This window comes from Bufo bufo, chromosome 5, assembly GCF_905171765.1.
Source record: "Bufo bufo chromosome 5, aBufBuf1.1, whole genome shotgun sequence".
Taxonomy (NCBI): domain Eukaryota; kingdom Metazoa; phylum Chordata; class Amphibia; order Anura; family Bufonidae; genus Bufo; species Bufo bufo.
In genome coordinates this window covers 131,561,043-131,583,124 of record NC_053393.1, presented here as the reverse complement: position 1 = coordinate 131,583,124, position 22,082 = coordinate 131,561,043, and positions in this window count along the sequence as shown.

Sequence of the window (22,082 nt, the reverse complement as noted above, 5' to 3'; positions counted from 1 at the left end):
TGGTGTATGATTTTCTGGTGGAAAATTCCACCACATGTGAGAGCTAGTTCCATTCCTAGAGGCTGCAGGAAACAGCTGATTTCTGGGGGTGAGCGGTGTCGGACCCTCACTAATCACATATTAATGACCTAACCTTAAAGGGACACTGACAGGCCCAAAAAGCATATTTAGGTATATATATATATAATGACAGTACAGGTCTTATAAAGTGTATGAGAATCATCTAAGTATCCCCCCCTGTCCACCTTATAAATACAGTAAAATGAAGTTATATAACCTGCTTGAATCGTGTTCAATCTGCCCAAGGGGCGGTGTTTCATCTCAACTTGCGCCCAGCCAGCCTCGCCACAACTGCCGTTTGAAGCGCCGCCCAGCTCATCAATATTCACTTCGCTGGGGCGCTTCTAGTGTCCCCCGGCCATCTTCAGCGCATGCTCCCGGCACCCTCACGTGGCCGGGATTGCATCGCGCCTGCGCACAGTCTGATTCTCAGAGGCCGATGCAGCCTCTGCTTTATGCGCATGCGCCGTGCACAGTTCAGAGCAGCGCTTCAGAGTAGCCGCCCAGCGAAGTGAATATTGATGAGTCTGGGGCGGCGCTTCAAACGGCAGTTGTGGCGAGGCTGGCTGGGCGCAAGTTGAGATGAAACACCGCCCCTTGGCAGATTGAACACGATTCAAGCAGGTTATAAAACTTCATTTTACTGTATTTATAAGGTGGACAGGGGGGATACTTAGATGATTCTAATACACTTTATAAGACCTGTACTGTCATATATATATACCTAAATATGCTTTTTGGGCCTGTCAGTGTCCCTTTAAGGGTAGGTCAATGATATCAGGAGCCTGGAAATCTTTAGGATCTGGAGAGCTGTAGGCCACTGTACATTAACATGATGCATTCATTTTGTTGGTGAAAACTGATTCACATATAGGCTGTGGTCACATCACTCATTTGACTATGATATATTCCATGTGTGTTTGCCAAAAATCTGCATCAGAAATTCATAGAACTTGGATTTCAGATGTGCAGTGGATGTGCTAACAGATACATAAGGATTTTCTCCTTTCAATTGCAGTTGGTTGCTGAGTCCCATTCTAAAACTGTGGAGGTTGTCCCATGAAAACATATCCTTGTAGTAGGTCATGTAGACTTCATAGACGTGGGGGGAAGGAGGTACAAAGAGGAGGGCTGCTAATTAGCACTGGCTCTCATTCTGCCAGACTTTAGTGGTCTTGTTATATGGCAGCCATAAACCTGAATACCATCTATAAAACCTGCCTTTCCACTGCAGCAATTATAAGGGGAAGGTCTGGTCTTGCCTTGGTGTTCTCCCAGCAGAATTCCGTCTGTTGAAAACATGGCTACTCAGTTTGCTGCACTGGAAGGGAAGACATGGTTACTCAGCCTGGTACACTAGAAGGGTTGATATGGCTACTTAATTTGGTGCACTGGAAGGGAAGACATGGCTACTCAGTTTGTGCACTGGAAGGGAAGACATGGCTACTCAGCCTGGTACACTAGAAGGGAAGACATGGTTACTCAGCCTGGTACACTAGAAGGGTTGATATGGCTACTTAGTTTGGTGCACTGGAAGGGAAGACATGGCTACTCAGTTTGTTGCACTGGAAGGGAAGACATGGCTACTCAGCCTGGTACACTAGAAGGGAAGACATGGTTACTCAGCCTGGTACACTAGAAGGGTTGATATGGCTACTTAGTTTGGTGCACTGGAAGGGAAGACATGGCTACTCAGTTTGTTGCACTGGAAGGGAAGACATGGCTACTCAGCCTCGTGCACTGGAAGGGAAGACATGGTTACTCAGCCTGGTACACTAGAAGGGTTGATATGGCTACTCAGTTTGTTGCACTGGAAGGGAAGACATGGCTACTCAGCTTGTTGGACTGTAAGGAAAGACATGGCTACTCAGTTTGTTGCACTGGAAGGGAAGGACATGGCTACTCAGCCTCGTGCACTGGAAGGGAAGACATGGCTACTCAGCCTCGTGCACTGGAAGGGAAGACATGGCTACTCAGCCTCGTGCACTGGAAGGGAAGACATGGCTACTCAGCCTCGTGCACTGGAAGGGAAGACATGGCTACTCAGTCTGGCGCACTGGAAGACCTGGTGTACGCCTCTCCCACATAGCAAGTCCAGGATTATGCATCACTGCAAGAAGCCACTAGGGCCAGTTGTGGACTAAAAATTCCCAGCTTTTATGTGGCCCCAAGCTTCCCCGAGAATGTACAATGGCATCTGTACTGAATAAAATCATTGTTATACGCTTATAAGTCACCGTAATAACGTTCAACATGTCACACAATTTACATACAATGTAAAGGCAAACTACACCTACAATTTGACTGAATTGTGGCTACTTGTCAGTGAGATGATCTGAGCATAGAGAAGAGAGAATCCCTCAAAATTCGATTCTGGTTCGATTCGGCTGTTTTCAAGGCGTGAATCGATTCTTCCTAATCAAAAGACCTTCAATGGGGCCTAAAAATTGTGTATGACACTCTGAAGGCCTCCATGGATTTTTCTCTTGTCTCTCATTTTATTTTATTTTTTATATTATTTTTCTCTCTCTCTCTCCCAAAATTTGCCTGAATCGAATAACTAAATATGTGGATATGGATGTAAATCAAATTTTTATAAAATTCTATCTCCTTTAGAACCACTTTGCTCATCTCAGATTGTAAAGCATATATAACTATGATGTGCTAGACTTCGTGGAAAGGTGTGTAATATTTTAAGATCAGGTTCCAACCTTTTTGGATTTTGGTTGGTCAAATAGGACGTATAGATTGGTGAACATTTTTTGGTAGGGGTGTATCATTCAGGAGGGGAGGAGAGACATTCACTTCAAGGGTAATCCTCCTTTGTCTGCAGGGTCGGCTGTAGCAGTCAGTCCCCCTGCTCTTTCATTTTGCAGATCTGTCCATGCACTTGGCCCCCGTCCTGTGGTGTACATCAGTGTCAAACGAGGAGTGCATTAAAGGGACAGTTTATATTACTGGTTGCATCATGTGCTGAGAAAAGCCCATGTATGCATATAGAAAAGCGTATTATTAAAACTGATTGTGTAAATTTATATTTATATGCAGGTCCGCTCACCTGCTTCACTTCAAACGCAGCAACTGATGGAGGGTTCCGCCTATCAGTGGCCTCAATTCACTTACACTGAGCACAGACAGAGCAATGCACAGTCCATCCCCAGTGTAAGTGATTGGAACCCTCCATCAGCGGCCATGTTCGGAGAAGAAGCAACCCGGATAGCGGAGCAGCATGTATACAGTGCTGCCCATAATTATTCATACCCCTGCAAATTTTGACTAAAGTTACTTTTATTCAACACAGCAGTATTTTTTGACGGGAAATGACATAGATGCTCCCAAAAGATAATAATACGATGTACAAGAGGCATTATTGTGGAAAAAAAAACATTTCTCAGCTTTTATTTACATTTGAGGCAAAAAGGTCCAGTCCAAAATAATTCATACCCTTCTCAATAATCAAAAGAAAAGCCTTTATTGCTATTACAGCAATCAAACGCTTCCTAATAATTGCAGACCAGCTTTTAGCATGTCTCCACAGGTATTTTTGCCCATTTATCTTTAGCATGAGCTCCAAATCTTTCAGGTTGGAGGGTCTTCTTGCCATCACCCTGATCTTAGCTCCCTCCACAGATTCTCAATTGGATTCCAAGTCTGAACTCTGGCTGGGGGCCACTCCAAAACGTTAATGTTGTTGTCTGCTAACCATTTCTTCACCACTTTTGCTGTGAGTTTTAGGTCATTGTCATGCTGAAATGTCCACTGGTGCCCAAGGCCAAGTTCTTCCTGCAGACTGCCTGATGTTTGTCGTTGAGGATACTCATGTATTGCTCTTTTTCATGGTGCCGTTTTAGTGTGATTAGGTTCCCTGGTCCATTGGCTGAAAAACACCCCCCAAAGCATTAGGTTCCCACCAACCATGTTTGACAGTGGGGATGGAGTTCTTTGGGTTGAAGGCTTCTCCTTTTTTACGCCAAATGAAGAAACCATCATTGTGACCAAACAATTACAATTTTTGTTTCCTCTGACTCATAACACAGAAGACCAAAGTCTTCTTCTTTGTCCAGATGATCTTTTGCAAAGGCCAAGCGAGCTTTTGTGTGCCTTATTAACTTCTGGTTGAATAAAAGTAACTTAAGTCAAAATTTGCCAGGGGTATGAATAATTATGGGCAGCACTGTAATGTTTGAATGTGTTATTAAACAACCGGGCATCAGTGGCGATAGTTTTATAATGCCTTTTGATATCCTCATACAAGGGCTGTTCTCAACACATGTGGCAGCTAGTAATATAAACTGTGCCTACCCCTTTATTCTGTCTATATAGATGTTCATGTTCATAGCAGCATGATTGATGAACTCGAGGGACCTATTAAAATGATCTTGGAACAAATCAGAACAGACCCAAAAAAATCTGATTACTCATGATCACCAAATACAAATTTTATTTTATAAAAAAGAATTTTCAGCAAGGAGACAAAAATCATTGTTACGGAAATATACTTCCCAACAGCACATGAGCAGTAGTATTTTTTTTATACTAAGCTAACGTCTCTAAGGGCCCTTTACACTGACCACTGATCTGACAGCAGACGTTCCCGATCATTGTCAATCGTCAGAAGAGATGAGAACGGCATTTACATTCAGGCAAATCACCTCCGCTTATGGGGGACAAGCGAACAATATAGCAGTATTTTGTCCCATAGTAAATCCTTATTGTTATGCAGCAGATCAGTTTTTTACACCAGAATCTGCTGCGCCAGGAATGATTGTATTCGTGCTGCCTGAACAACATGAACACCTAAAGAATAAGTCTTGCTCTATGCGTTGGGTGATCGCCGACCACCTTTACAGTGCCAATTATCAGGAATGAGTCTTATACCAGTGCTCATCTCCAATAACCTGTCAGATCATTGGGTCTGTACACCTATATAAAGGGGGGGCTCAATACTCAAAACATAATGGCCAACTCCAATGGTTCCTGAAACCCCCAAATGCCATTTTGCAGCTGCTTCTTCTGATCCCCCGAAGATTGGGTTCAGGAGTCAGTGTGGTTGGTAATATCTTTGTATGTTTTCTTGGTTTATGTGCACATGTGCCCTTTTATTTGCCATGTTGTGGCATTTATAACCGGTGATGTGTGTGCTCATTGCTTCTTACTTTTGATATATCAAAGACCCTGATATGTCTCCATGTACTTGTGTGGTATGGATCTCTTTAACTTTAGTCTGTGCTTTTAATACGATATAATAAAGGATGATTAGTTTTACATTCCATATTACTGTGTGATGTTGTCATTTTTGGAGGGTTTAGATCATTGCTTTGTGTAAAACGACCCTAAATCTGACCAATGTCTGTCTATACATGCCCAATTATGCCAAGTCCCCCTCATAGTAGATATTCCTACTCAGTGGTCCCAAAGTATCCCTACACTGTAAACAGTGTTAACAGGGTTAATGGAAAAAGTAATAGTCACTTAGCCCTGTTCCTGTGTTCGAGAACATCATGTTCTCCCCAGGCGTGAGTCAGTGAGGTCATTGCGCCTGCCTGAGGCTGGGCATGAATCACACAGGCCGAGTACCCAGCTGAAAAATGAACCTCAGCCTATGCACTCTCTAGTCTCTCCTGCCTCCCGGCTTAGCTCAGCAGGCGCGACGATGTCACTGCATTGTGCCTGGTCGGGAGAGCTAATGGTTCCCCACTTCACCCTTGTAGTCAACTGTATCAGTGACCTTAGGGTGCACATACAGTTTAAATTGGGACCTATCTCAGCCGTCCCGGGACCACCGGATAGCTGGGACTGATCTGAGACAGTTGAGATGCATGATAGACATAATAAATTACAGTTTACATCCCAGTTCCCTGTTGTGCTGTTGACAGACACGATTAGATATCAGTAGCCAGATTAGGTTAGATTAGTTTACAATAATTAGTTAATAGTTTACCGGTAATTGACTTAGTTTAGGACTAATGAGGGTTATGTAATTCATTTACATTTATTTTTTTTTTGTTTATTTGTGATTTGTTATCACAAGTAGAAATAAACTCCAATTAAAAAAAGAGAAAAAAGTTACTTCAGACAGACCTGAACAACACACGAATACTTACAGGAGTGTTCAGACTGGATCACAAGTTAAAAATGTTAAATCACTGACCAAATCAAGACAATGGGCCGCAGATTTGCTAATGCCGTCTAATAGATAGACATTGTGAATTTAGGCCCCTTTTAAACTGATGTAGGAATGGGAAAATGATTAGGCCCATGTAAACATGTCGCCGATCACCCAACAAACAAGCATTCACAACGTGGCATCCAAAATCGTAAGGTGGCAGCACATTACCCTGTATAAATCTGGTGCACCTATAGAATGTCTAGTTTAAGAGGGTTGTCCCATCTAGGACATTGGGGGCTTATCACTCCCAATGCCTGATGGGTGCGGGTGTCTATTATCAACAGAGATGTCAACCACATATTACAAAGTCTTTTGCTATGGACATTTTTAAACAAACCAGTCTAGTCTACATTCTCACTACAGCCCTTGTCTTTTTAACAATTCAATGATAACAACCAGTGTCTGCCCCCACGTTCTAAGTGGATTCTGTTATCTGTCAATTATTTTACCGGAAAAAAAAATCTGAGTCCTATATCTGCAGTCAAAGTAAATCCATCACATACTCCCTTGAAAAATTGAACAAAAATAGACTGCAAGTAATTCCCGCTGTTACGCTGAGCGCTCCGGGTCTCCTGCTGGCCTCGGAGCGCTCACAGCGTATGCCCCCAGGCAGCACTCCAGCGTCTCGGCGTGGGCGTCCTCGCTCTCTAGGGCGCGCGCGCGCCGGGACTCTTAGATTCAAAGGACCAGTGCACCAGTGATTGGTGCCTGGTCCAAAGGGGTTATTAAGGGTTAAGGTTGTGAGAGGAAGTGCTGACTTAATTAGGCTGCACCTGTGCACTGCCCATTTATACCTTCTCCTCCCACAGCTTTCTGCCGGATCTTTGTGCCTTGTGCCTCAGAGAAAGCGTTCCCTACGATGTTAGTTTGCCTTACCTGTTGCCGTACCCGTTGCTACCGTCCACTCGCCTTTGAACCTTTGCCGCCTGCCCTGACCGCTGCTACGTCCGACTTTGCTCTTACCTTCTCCCTGTGTACCACGCCTTATCAGCTGCCAGAGAGGTTGAGTTGTTACTAGGGGACACGACCTGGTAGTTACCGCCGCGGCAAATCCACCCCGCCTTGCGGCGGGCTCTGGTGAAGACCAGTAACTGCTTAGAACCGGTCCTCTAGTACTAGATGTAGTTGGCAGCTGACCCATAGAGGTCAGAGACACTGGTGTGACGCACCAAAGGGTCAGGCAATACTTGTAGTCGGTAATCAGGCAGAGGTCAGGGCAGATAGAGATAAACAAATCTTAGGTCAGGACAGGCAGCAAAGGGTAAGTATGGTAGACAGGCTAAGGTCAGGGCATGAGGCGGACTAATGCTGTTGGTCAACTGGCAGATGTTCAGTAGACAGGCAGATAATCAGAATAGCACACTTTCACTGGTCAACTGGACAACTAGGAACCTAACTCTCAGGCAACCTCTTCCAGAGGAAGGTGCCCTAAATAGCTACAGGTGTCCAGCCATTGGCTTGCAGAGATTTGAAAAATTGGACACTGGCCCTTCTTAAAGTCGATAGGAAGAGGCCATTGTGGGACTCAGGAGTACAGCAGAGAAGGTCTAGTAAGATGGGCGATGCAGCACCTATGCCCAACTGGAGAGCAGGACAGCGGCAGGCAATGGAGCACCCCGTTACAATATGTAGTAATAACCAACAGTGTTTGAAGTAATGATAGGCTAATCTACAGCATTCAGTGCTTACCAAGGACATTTATTTTGCTGATTCTCTATCTATCTATCTATCTATCTATCTATCTATCTATCTATCTATCTATCTATCTATCTATCTATCTATCTATCCATCCCCTGGGCTGTGGCATGTCCAGGCATGCACACAACTGGGTTATTCTTTTACTCTCCGAATTTGCTCAATACATTTTCCATCTTGTTTAACTGGTTGTACAAGTTACAAACCAACATCGTACAAACACCATTATTATCATGCTGATTTTTCATCCTTTTTACTCTTTATTTTTCATTTTGAATGGGCAAATTTAGATTTAGTCATTGAAAAGGATAGAAAAGTAATTCAGTGATAGTATTGATATTACGTGTGTTACATTTTTAAATTGAATGTGCATTTTTCTCAAGGGCTCCTAAACTGTAGACCATAATATTCCTGTCTTCGTATCACCAGGACTCCCATTGTTCTGCACTATCTTTCATCTGCATGTAACTATAAAAAAACACCCATCTATAGGGCAGCCACTCCGTAAGAATATGTGTCTTTTGTTTTATAATTGGAGGTAAAGTCACTTTTTCCAAAACTGTTCTAAGATTAGAAAACATGGACTTATATTTATAGACCTGGACTATTAATTATAGATTTATATCTATAAGTAATATATCTAGGCTTTAGCCTCAGTAATGTACTGTATCTTTAGGACTCTTTATAAATTTGGCCCAAGCTATATGATCAAAGATGGCTGTTAAATTTGCCTCCATGCAGAACTGAATCCGAGTCCATGAGCAGAATTCCAATAACCTGCATCTGTTAGGGAATCACTATTTATGCTATTTCCTAATAAATCGGTCTACATGCATTAAATGTATACTAGTACCTCTACTTAAAGGGAACCTGCCATCTGAATATGCTACCCTATTAGCCAAAACCACAAAAAGGTGCCATATGGCTACAAAGAGCGATAAAAGAAGATAACAGACTCATAGTAATTGGGTGACTGCCCCCTCCGCAATGACTGACAGGCTGCTGGGTATGCATGGTACACACAGTGGGGAGCGCCCTCTTCATGAATACATCGGACTCAGGACTATGAGTCTGCTGTATTCATTTATTGCTCTTATTAGACAAACGGCACAACATTTTTTTCTGTTGGTTTGGCTAATAGGAGAAATTTGTTGCACTTACATAGGACAGCACATTCAGCTGACAGACCTCTCTCAGTGGCTCCAGCCAGGCACGGGATTCAGCCAGTTCCCTCAGGTTCTCCAGATCCAGTTGTTAAAATTACAGCGGCAGCTGGAGATGAGAGCTTCCATTCCATAGTTTAGCTCCTTAGGCATTTTAAAAGTTGGGTGGTATGTGTGTGTAGTGTATATATGGTGTATTTATGTATATGTACCACGTATATGGTGTATTTATGTATGTGTACCACGTATATGGTGTATTTATGTATATGTACCATGTATATGGTGTATTTATGTATGTGTACCATGTATATGGTGTATTTATGTATATGTACCACGTATATGGTGTATTTATGTATGTGTACCACGTATATGGTGTATTTATGTATATGTACCACGTATATGGTGTATTTATGTATGTGTACCATGTATATGGTGATTTATGTATATGTACCACGTATATGGTGGTATTTATGTATGTGTACCATGTATATGGTGTATTTATGTATATGTACCACGTATATGGTGTATTTATGTATGTGTACCACGTATATGGTGTATTTATGTATATGTACCACGTATATGGTGTATTTATGTATGGTGTACCATGTATATTGTGTATTTATGTATATGTACCACGTATATGGTGTATTTATGTATATGTAGCCTCGTAACTATGGTTGGTATTTATGTGTACCATGTATATGGTGTATTTATGTGTGTGTACCATGGTAGTATGGTGTTTTTATGTATGTTGTACCACGTATATGGTGTATTTATGTATGTGTACCACTTATATGGTGTATTTATTGTATGTTTACCATGTACAGTACAGACCAAAAGTTTGGACCACACCTTCTCATTCAAAGAGTTTTCTTTATTTTCATGACTATGAAGGCATCAAAACTATGAATTAACACATTTTGAATTATATACATAACAAACAAGTGTGAAAACAACTGAAAATATGTCAGATTCTAGTTCTACAAAGTAGCCACCTTTTGCTTTGATTACTGCTTTGCACACTCTTGGCATTCTCTTGATGAGCTTCAAGAGGTAGTCCCCTGAAATGGTTTTCCAACAGTCTTGAAGGAGTTCCCAGAGATGCTTAGCACTTGTTGGCCCTTTTGCCTTCACTCTGCGGTCCCAGCTCACCCTAACCACCTCGATTGGGTTCAGGTCCGGTGACTGTGGAGGCCAGGTCATCTGGCGCAGCACCCCATCACTCTCCCTTCATGGTCAAATAGCCCTTACTTTCAAAGTTTTACCCCAATTTTTCGGCTGACTGACTGACCTTCATTTCTTAAAGTAATGATGGCCAACTCGTCTTTCTTTACTTAGCTGCTTTTTTCTTGCCATAATAAAACAAATTCTAACAGTCTATTCAGTAGGACTATCAGCTGTGTATCCACCTGACTTCTCCTCAACGCAACTAATGGTCCCAACCCCATTTATAAGGCAAGAAATCCCACTTATTAAACCTGACAGGGCACACCTGTGAAGTGAAAACCATTTCAGGGGACTACCTCTTGAAGCTCATCAAGAGAATGCCAAGAGTGTGCAAAGCAGTAATCAAAGCAAAAGGTGGCTACTTTGAAGAACCTAGAATATGACATATTTTCAGTTGTTTCACACTCTGTTTGTTATGTATATAATTCCACATGTGTTAAGTTCATAGTTTTGATGCCTCAGTGTTAAATCTACAATTTTTCATAGTCATGAAAATAAAGGAAAACTCTTTGAATGAGAAGGTGTGTCCAAACTTTTGGTCTGTACTGTATATGGTGTATTTATGTATGTGTACCACGTATATGGTGTATATATGTATGTGTACCACGTATATGGTGTATTTATGTATGTGTACCACGTATATGGTGTATTTATGTATGTTGCATATATATATATGGTGTTTGTATATGTAAACAAGTGTCGTGACGCCGCGTGTCCGCCGTTGAATAGGGAACTTGTTGTTAAGAATTTGAATCCCACCTCTGACTCCCAGCTTTGCAGCCACGTTATGGAACCTTTGCTTGCAATACAATCCAGGTGCAACATATTGAATTTAATTCAACCTGTATGCTTACAGTAAACATTGGGTGCAGGGCTTGAATAATTTGGGGACTGCATATGGTGGCTTAGGACCCTTTCACACAGGCTGAGCATCATGACAATTATTGGGGACAAGCATTCGTACAAATGCTCGTTCCCAATCATTGCCTTGTAGAAAGGAGCAGCTGACCACCCGGCGAACGAACAACAGCTTGTTCATCGGATGATCAAATGTTTCATGTGACACCAAAAATCCTTGTTTGTCAGCAGCACATCACCTTGTGTAAACAGGAAAGTGCTGCTGACCAACGATGAATCTGTATGGGGATGAACAATCGTAGTAGCAGTTTTCGGGGCAGTGGTCTCTATCAATGCCCGCTCTTATGAGTTACTTTTACATGCAGTAATCATGCTTGCCAGATGATCAGCGGCACACATACATGGGGAAATGATCCAGCCTGAAGGTCCATTTATTGGGCCAATTATGAGGAACTAACATTCGTATGAATGCTCATTTCCAATAACTGCCCTGTGTAAATATGCCACTGATCACCTACAAACAAGCAAAACACTAATTGTTTGCAATGATGCAACAAACAATGAAACTGTATGAGGACAAATGATTGTAGTAACGATCATTCATCCGCATACATAAACAATGATCTGCTATATATAAATGTAGATCGGGGATTCAGTGTGTAAATGGGTCCATGAATAGATTTGGGTTTATGGCCCTATATATTCCTTATAAAAAAAGAAAACCGATACATTGTATATACAGTTTAAGTCATACACCTTAGCCACATTCATAATAACTCAGTTTTTCCAAATTTCTGACATTAATCCTAGGCCTGAAAATACTGATACAGGTACACCTCCAATTAACTCAAACGATGCTATGACATTGTTTTCTGGAATTTACAGGGGTTGTACACCTTTTAAACACTTTTGTACGGCCCCCCCCCGCCCCCCCCCGCCCACAAAAACAATTTGCCAGATCTTTGAAGGGAAGCAAAATTACCTGCTCCTCACTGCTCAGTTCTGTCTTTTTTGGTCTGTCATGCTCTGGTTCCCTGCTTGTCAACTTCTGGAGGGGATGGGGGTCATTTGTGCCACTGGAGCCAATAATTGGCCCCAGTGGTGACATGTCCCTCAAGTGACATATCACTGGGTCACAGCAGTTAACCGATAGGGAAGTGCAGGGTGATGGACCGAAGGAGCCAAGCGGTAGGGAGCAGGTAACTATGCTTCCCTCCATAGGTCCAGTGAGGAGGGAGGGGGCTGCCCAAAAGTCTTTCAGAGGTGGATAACTCCTTTAAATAGCTTGGAAATTTATAGAAAATGCTGTCATAACTTAGAAGCTTCCGATTGGCTAATTGGCATATTCTGAGTTAAGTGGAGGTATACATGTGCCGGTATTTTAAGGCTTGTCTTCATGGCCTAATTTCAGGGGCAGATTGGGGACTTAAAGTGGCCCTGGTAAAAAAAAAAACTAAAAGTGGCCACATATTGTAGGAGGGTCTAAATTGACAGGAGACAGGGCAACACAAGTAGGGGGGTCAGCAATACCATAGCGCAAAATACCATATACCATAGTGCAGCACAATCTATTTCCCCAAAAGCTGTCCCTTTGGGTTGGCCATCGATAGCTGCCAGTTTCTGTTCTCCTCCTTCTCCAGTTGTCTCTGATTAAGATATGGAGCAAGGAGGCTAAGGAGGTGAGATGCGGGCCATAGTTAAATTCAGGAGGGCATGTGCAGTCACTGGCTGGGTACATGAGTACCTGATTCTCACAGCATTAATTACCACTGAGAGCTCATAATGTACCTGGCCAGCGGCAGAGAAGGGGGCTTTGGCGGCCTCTTGGGCATCGGCCATCTGGAAATTTCCCTGTGAGTAGGGATGAGCAAACTTGTGTTTCAAGTTTGGCGTGCAAGGTTCTGGTTATCTAAGAATTCTGTTATGGATTCTGCTACCACGGAACATAACTTTTGGTTCATAGTAGCGGAATCCATAACGGAATTCGTAGATAACCCGAACCCAACCCTTGCACGCCGAACTTGAAACACAAGTTCGCTCATCCCTACCTGTAAGGTCTATGGCCAATACACCCCTGCCTACTTGTTTCTTTGCTTGACATCATCGGAAAATCAAAAGAAATCAAAACCTCAGTCAAAACATGTGGGCCTCCATAAGTCTGGTACATCAGTGGTAGAAATTTCAAGATACCTGAAGGTACCATGTTCATCTGTTCAAAAGATAATATACAATTTTAAACATCATGGAGCCATGCAGCATTATGTTGCTCAGGACAGAGACGCTTTCCGAGTCCTAGAGATGAATGTGTGAAAATACAAATCAATACAAGAACAACAGCAAACAACCCTGTGAAGATGCTAGAGGACACAGGTACAAAAGTGATTTGTATAGTATGGTGTGGCTCACACTGTGTGTATTGGAAAAAGGGGTGCACCATCAATTTGGGAACCCAACCCAAGAAAAGTAAAATACTGGTTGCAATTAATTGATGATAGGCACACCACTTTCTGGATTAAATGGAATAACTTTTTGGAGATGAATACAACAGATTTATTTAAATCAAATATACAAATATTTAAAAACTCAATAAATTCAATAAAAATCCATTGGAAAAAATATATTTACAGTCCATTCCTCCTGTCTTCCAGATTAGTCGCCAGAATTCATGGCTACTTTAAGAAGCTCATAAATTTTGACTAGTATCCGGATACTTTTAGATAGCTGTGTATACTAGAGATAAATACAAAAGAAGCATACTAGAGATAAATAGATGTTATTTCTTCCAGCACATACGGTACGTATCTTCTAATTATTGCAACAATATTTTTGAGACAGTATGGTATAGTCCCATTGTTAGTTGATATGATGAGCCAATCATGAAACATGGAGTCGCAGCATCAAGTCGTAGAGTGCATATCACAAAATAGTTGGCATTTTGAGGAAGGAAAATTATGTGGAGATTTTGAAGCAACATCTCAAGGCACCAACTAGGAAGTTAAAGAATATGCACACCTGGGTCTTCCAAATGGACAATGACCGCAGGATCATCCCTATTAAACCAGACATGCTGCCTGGAAGGGCTCATCATGCTGATTAAAACTATACCTTTCTTTTGTCTGTATGCTAAACAGCTGAGGAGAAATCAGTGTTTTATTAATATGCAAATGAGAATGTTCAAGCACCAGGGGGCGGGGCTGAATAATTTGAGCACTGCTTTGTAACATCCCCCTGTGCTCTGCACACTCCCCCTCCCCTTGATTGACAGGGCTAGACATGTTGAGGGCAGAGCTGTGATCTAGCATCTACATATCATATACACTATGTACTATAGCTTCACCATATTGAGATCTGCTCAGAAAGCTAATATATGGTACATATTAATGCTTTATCCACAGACAGAATATATGATTATAATATAAGACACCAGTAATATGTGTTAGCTTATAAACATAGAAAAAAACATGGTTCTTTATGTGGCAATGTTGTAGTTTTGTGGTAACCATTTGGTTTTACCTGTAGAGATCCCAGGTTTGAATCCTGGAAAAGACTTTAAGGTTTTTTCTTCAGATATTTTTTTTCTTCCACATTTAAGGCTGAGTTCATACAACAACATGTGTGAGCAAGAAGGCCTACAAACCTCACTCAGATACACCAGTTCTATGAGGAGGAATTGGCAACTTATTGTGGGAAGCTTGTGGAAGGCTACCCAAGTTGCACAATGCTACCAAATACTAAGCACCTGATGTAAGCTTCTGGATCATTGGGAATGTAATAAAAAAATAAAACTAAATCAATGTCTCTTGACAATTCACACTCTTAAAATACACTAGTGATCCTAACCGAAGAACTGAGTTTTAGAAACATAGTAACATATGGGGGTCATTTATTAAACTGGTGTAAAGTAGAACTGGCTTGGTTGCCCATAGCATCCAATCAGATGCCACCTTTCATTTTTCCAAAGGAGCTGTCAAAAATAAAAGGTGGAATCTGATTGGTTGCTATGGACAACTAAACCAGTTCTACTTTACACCAGTTTGATAAATGACCCGAATAATTTGTAAGGCCACATGTCCATCCAGTTCAACCCATTATCCTGCAAAGTTGATTAAAAGGAAGAAAAAAAAATCCCATGAGGTAGAAGAAAACTTCCCACATTTTAGAGGGGAAAGAAATTCCTTCCCGACTCCAATCAGGCAATCATAATAACTCCATGGATCAAGAGGGGTCCTCTCTAGTAGCTTGTAATATTATTATACTCCAGAAATACATCCAGGCCCCTCTTGAGCTATTTTAGTGAATTCACCATCAGCACCTCCTCAGGCAGAGAGTTCCATAGTCTCACTGCTCTTACCGTAAAGAATCCTCTTCTATGTTTGTGTACAAACCTTCTTTCCTCCAAACGCAGAGGATGTCCCCTCGTCACAGTTACAGTCCTGGGATAAATAGATGATGGGAGAGATGTCTGTACTGACCCCTGAAATATTTATACATGGTTATTAGATCTAAACACAGTTATTAGTTTAATAAATGTGGCTAAAATACATGTAGACTTATGACTTTAACTGTACATCTTCAGAGCAGGAATCTTTTCTGCTCCAAGTGTTTGGTCCGATGATGATTAGACCCCTGAGGTTGCTGTGACCAGTGTTATTTCAGCTGTTATACCCAGATAGCATTAAAAGTGTATGAAGTATGAGTGTGTACCAGGGTGCAGTTTGTGGTGACAGATTTAATCTGGTAACAAGGAAGTTCAGGAGGCCTCCTTCTTTCAGATTGCTGACCTTGAGCTTAAACAGATAAAAAAAAATCCTGTTTGTTCAAGTGGCAAAAAGGAAACATGCAGCGACTATGATTTCAGACCTTTCATGTGGAATATTCTGTAATAGCTTTGACCAAATGCAGTAAATATAGAGAAATCTAAACCACAATTCACAATCAAAGTCATAGTAAACATAAAATCAGAACATATTGATATTGATAAACAGAACGTACAGAAAAGTGCATAATAGTCTATATAAGTCACTCTATTCTATTTTTCACTTGCTTATACATTTAGTAGATGTAGAGGAGCCAATGTAGAGGACAGGAGTGGTAGTTGCCCTGATAAAGTGTTTTGTCACAGTGTAGAAGAACTTGAAATACAGACAGTAGCAGTAGGCTTTAAAGGGGTTGGCATACCCTTATTTCCACCCAGGCAGCCCCCCTGAGGCTAGCATCGGAGCATCTCCTGCTCTAATTCGCTCCCTTGCCCTGCGCTAAATTGCGTGGGGCACGGGCTCTTTTGTTTACAATAACACACTGCCGGGCGGAAACTTTCGTCCGGCAGTGTGTTTGGTGACGTCACCGGCTCGGATGGGCGGGCTTTAGCGCTGCCCTAGCCGTTTTACTCTTCCCAATAATTTGTAAGGCTACATGTCCATCCAGTTCAACCCATTATCCTGCAAAGTTGATTAAGAGGAAGAAAAAAAATCCCATGAGGTAGAAGAAAACTTCCCACATTTTAGGGGGAAAAAAAAATTCCTTCCCGACTCCAATCAGGCAATTATAATTACTCCCTGGTGCCCCATGGAGAGCCCCGGTACGTCACCAGATCTCCAAAAAATGCCTTTGCCCTGCGCGATTTAGCGCAGGGCAAAGGAGAGCATCGGAGCATGAACTGCTCCGATGCTCAAGTCAGGGGGGCTGCCTGGGTGAAAATGGAGGTATGTCCGGGTTCAGCTCTGAACCTGGACAACTCTTTTAAGTGCTAATCTTCTCCAGCATCAGCAAGGATGTGGTCAGGTTGGTGGCTATTTAGAAACAAGAAACAACTTGACCATCGTATCATGCAAAGGTACCTTTAGGTGATACTGGCCTAGTAGTTGTTTGGTGATGGGTGGTTGGCTGTATTCCCTCACCTTATAACAGTGTCTGTAGATACAGATGTAGCAGGTTACTCTGCCGTCTGGATCTCAAGGCTTTACTTGAGGACAATGTGGAGTAGTTCTCCCTGGAGAAATCTGTATCAGGAGCAGGAGCTCTGCAAGTTGCTTCCTCTCCTCCCTGTAGCTTCTCAGCAACAACCCCTCTTAGCAGGGAGCAGCACCGGCCCACTCCTACTGTAATACCCCAGAGTGGCATTACCATCTCTTTTGTGCCCCCACTATATTGGTTGGTGCAGCAAGTGTCATCTCCTATATTTATTATCATATCCTGCAATATGTGTGTATGTATTTCCTTGCAAATCTTATGTTAACATGTAATGTGCCTGGTTCACCAGCAGGTGGTAGCAACATTGGCAATGTTAGTTTCTCTGGAGAGAAACCTTCTAGTTCCCTTCAAGCCCTCTCTAGAGAGGAAGGAGTTAGTTAGTGGTCAGTCTAGTCTACCCCTTCCTAAGGGAAGGTTGTGTGTCGGCCAGCAGAGCACTGCCTACTCTGCTGGGCCTGCAGGTCCTACCTGCAAGTTCTACATGATTGCTTGTCCCTTCCTGGGCTCACACTGCCTTAACCCCAAGCTAAGTATGCTTGAAGCCAGGAAGAAGTTCTTAGGAATAAAGATAAAGATAAAGTAAGAGACAGACTACAGCTAAACTAAGTTCCAGCAGAAGAGGAAGAGTTCCCGTTTAACCCAGCTGACATAGCAGAGCTGAGAGAGCTATAGATATAGCAGAGCTGAGAAAGATACAGCATAGCAGAGCTGACATTGTTGCAGATGTGTTTGCCTGCCAAAGTTAAGCCAATACCTGCTGATGACCAAGATACTGTTTGGAAACTCTTTGGATTACCGTTTTATACCAAGTAAAGCTGTGTTCTGTATTACTACAAGTCTGAAATTAATTACTCCATCATCCAAGTTTTTCATCCCTTTTGCACTTGCTTCGGACTACACCACATCTGGGATCCAAGGATATCCAGGCAGGAGCACCATGACACATCCATACAACATCTACAGAGACATTGTAGGCCCCTCTACACCACTCTGGCAATCCTATCCTGGGTAGCAACACTACCATCTACAAAGGGGACTCCATGTTCTCATTGCTTAACCGTAACTGATGTCACGACTACTTGCTCTATAAGAGGGACATATTTCGTAGAAACCTCCTAAGGGGCAATAGGCCACTGCACTACCAAGAGGGGCGGCACAGGGTAGTTAACCCTGTTTTTGCTGACCCTTGCCATTCTTTCCTTGCTGGTAGTAACGACCAGGAAACAAACATTAAAACACCTGATACATAACTGTCACGGTCTGAGTCTGGTTCACAGTGTGATTCGCATAAAACTTCGTTCTAATACTATATGGAGCAGGAGCTCCGTACAGTATTAGAATGTATTGGCTCTGATGAGCCGAAGTTATTGCTTCGCCAAGTTTTGCGAGACTTTGCACTATAACTTCATAAATTAATTTGTAATACAAATACATTCTAATATTAGAACAAAGTTTTATCGGAATCAACGTCGAATGTTTTATCCCAAGTCGATTTGCTCATCCCTAGTTAGTTGTTCTCCAGCCCTTGTTTGATGCTGGAGCTATGCACCTTACCTGGGTTTCCTTCCACCCAGTCTGTGCGGCCACCTCGTAAGACATCAAGGTCTTTTTGTGTGCTGGTTCCTGTGTGTATTCTGTACTGTGTCCTGTGCGGTGTTCGGGTTCCACTACATGTGCCTGGGTCCCAGTCGTTGTTGGTGTGGACTGCTGGTGCCTTCTCCAACAGTCTCTGCAGGTAAGCGGCCAAGTGCATCAGGACCATCCTGGAGGTGCAACCAGTGAGCTTCGGCTAAGTTCATCTCTACAATCTGGGGCTCTGTGAAGAATGGAGCTCACTGGGTTTTTGTTCTCTGGGTTCGGCCCCAAGTAAAACCCAGTGCACTTGGTCCAGTGGTATTTCTTGCCACTGGTTCCTTAGTTGCTCATCCAGTTTCCAACTCTGTGTTATTTCTCTGTGTATGCTTACTTTGGTGTATTCTTTGTGGTGAGATGTTCTAGGGGTCAGTTGGACCCTCGCTAGAACATGACAATAACAATGTAAACTGTATATAATTTGTAGTATCCCAGGTCTGAGGTACTACAGAAGTACTGTATTTACATGCCGCAATCTCCTCAACTACTGCAATCAATTGTCCTCACACAGATTCATTGTTTCTGGGCAGCAGATCGCCGTTCACACAACACAATCTGTTGCCCAGAAATGATGACTGAGGTGTCCGCATGAAAGATCATCTCACCCAATGAACGAACGTTTTGATCATTCATTGGATAAGCGGCAGCACATTTACAAGGGCAGATTATTACCATTAGTGATGACATTCACTCCATATAATCTGCCCAACAAATCAGTGTAAATCTATGTTTAAGGGAACCTGTCACCTGGATTTTGGGTATAGAGCTGAGGACATGGGCTGCTAGATCGCCGCTAGCACATCCCTAATACCCAGTCCCCATAGCTCTGTGTGCTTTTATTGTGTAAAAAAAAAGAAGAATTTTATATATATGTAAATGAGGCAAGTAGGAAGCCCAAGGGGCTGTTACTAACATTTCAGGAGCCCAGCCACGCCCACTGTGAAGGAGCCCAGCACCGCCCCGCATACTCCGAATCTCCTCCTTGCTCCCCGACGTTACAAAGCTAGAGCACCGTAATCTCGCGATGCGCGAGCTAGCAGAGAACGCTGGACTCATCTCTCAAGCATGGAGGACACAGGACTCATCTAAGGTTCATTTACATATCTATAAAATCGTTTTTTGGACACAATAAAAGCACACAGAGCTATGGGGACTGGGTATTGCGGATGTGCTAGCGGCGATCTAGCAGCCCATGTCCTCAGCTCTATACACAAAATCCAGGTGACAGGTTCCCTTTAACTATCCAATATATTATCCACATATCTGCTGTGTTCCACATACAAAAGAATCAATGGGAAAAAACTGTTGGAGATTATTAGAAGCTTATGAATTTACAATATGGTGCCCTATATTTCTGTTGATGCTGGTCATGTGCACGTGGTCTTAAATTATTATATTTGATAAAGTGAAGATGTTTATCTGCAGACCATTAGCAGATTCAGATAAATTTGGCGATACACATTAGATCTATGTTCGCTGAACCCACCGATTTTGGCAGGATTTGCTGACCATCTGATGTGCACAGGGGCCTCCAATCTCACCAAATTCAAGTTGGCCATACGCATTAAATAGCTGTCGGGCCAATCATCCCATACATATGCATGCTCAGGTCTGCAGAGAGGAGAAAGCTGCCGCCAATACCTCTGGCACTGGCGTATCTGTAACACCCTAAAGTGTTACCACTATTGCACCCTGCTACTATCTCTAATGGGCTAACACAGTGTCATCTTATGTATTTTTGTCCAGGTCCTCCACATTGTGCATTCCTAATATTGTTATGTAACTGTTATAAATGTAATGTGCCTGGTTCACCAGCAGGTGGCAGCAAACATGGCAGAGCTATCTTAGAATGGAACTTACCAGTACATTCTAACCCCCCTCTGGAGAGAAGTGGGCTAGCCCTATTTCCTGAGGAAAGGGTGGGGACCAGTTAGAGTTAGGAGCAGTTTTACCCCTGCAAGGGGAAGGGTGTGCAGGGGCACGTCTCTGCTGGACGTGCCCACGCCAGCCAAAGCACCTTAAGCTCTGCTGGCCATGGAGGTAAAAGCTTAAAGCCTCAGGAGCCAGGAGGAAAGTTCCCTGGCATAACCTAGAGTCAGACTACAGAAAAGAAGTGCAGCATACAGAAGCGGAGTTATACAGCCAGCCAGTCAGTACAGCAGAGTCAAAGAGAAACAGAGATATAGCAGAGTTGAGTTTGCCTGCCAGTTTAATGCTAAAGCCTGCTGGAACCAAGACAAAGCCTGAAACTGTTTGGAGAAACATTTATTCAAGTAAAGCTGCCTTTGAACTTTATCTTAAGGTTTGGACTCAAGTTATTTCTTCAAATCCCTCTTCAAATTATTCCCCCTATTTATTGCTTCGGAGCCAAAGCCTGGGGTCCAGCAGTATCCAGGTAGGAGCACCGTGACACACATAGAGACATTTTAGGCCGCAACATACTACTCGGCATTCCTACACCTGGGACGCATTATAGGAGGGCCCTGGGGGGAAGCGCCCCTTGCATATCCCTCCGAGAAGAAAAGGATCTGGAACGCTGGATTTTAACTGAACGATTGGTGAGATCTTCTGATGTCTGTGGTAGATATTCCTGTCAGTACCTGCAGATAAATGTCTCATGTTTATGGCCAGTTTTTTTCTTTGACCTTAAAGGGGTTGTCTCACTTCAGTAAGTGGCATTTATCATGTAGAGAAAGTTAATACAAGGCACTTACTAATGTATTGCTATTACCCATATTGCTTCCTTTGCTGGCTGGATTCATTTTATTTATCACATTATACACTGCTCGTTTCCATGGTTACATACCACCCTACAATCCAGCATCGGTGGCCGTGCTTACACAATACAGGAAAAAGCACCGGCCTATGTGCGCTCCCATGGTTCGAGCCACCAGAGAGGCTGACGCTTTTTTCCTATAGTGTACAAGCATGACTACCACTGATGGATTTGATGGTGGTCTGTAACCATGGAAACGAGCAGTGTATAGTCTGACGGAAAAATGAATCCAGACAGCAAAGGAAGCAATATGGATAATAACAATACATTAGTAAGTGCCTTGTATTAACTTTCTCTACATGAGAAATGCCACTTGCTGAAGTGAGACAACCCCTTTAAAGGCGTTGTCCGCCCTCTCAACAGACTTCATAATTGGCCAGAATGTGTGCTCTATAAAATACATTTCTCACTTCTTCACAGTCAAACCAAGAAAGGTCTAGCATGCTGAATTTTAAGATGCTCAGTTCTTTGCTCACAAAGGAAATGAGCCGCCAACAGAGCTGTCTGGACTGGGCTTGGGGCAGAGGATCAG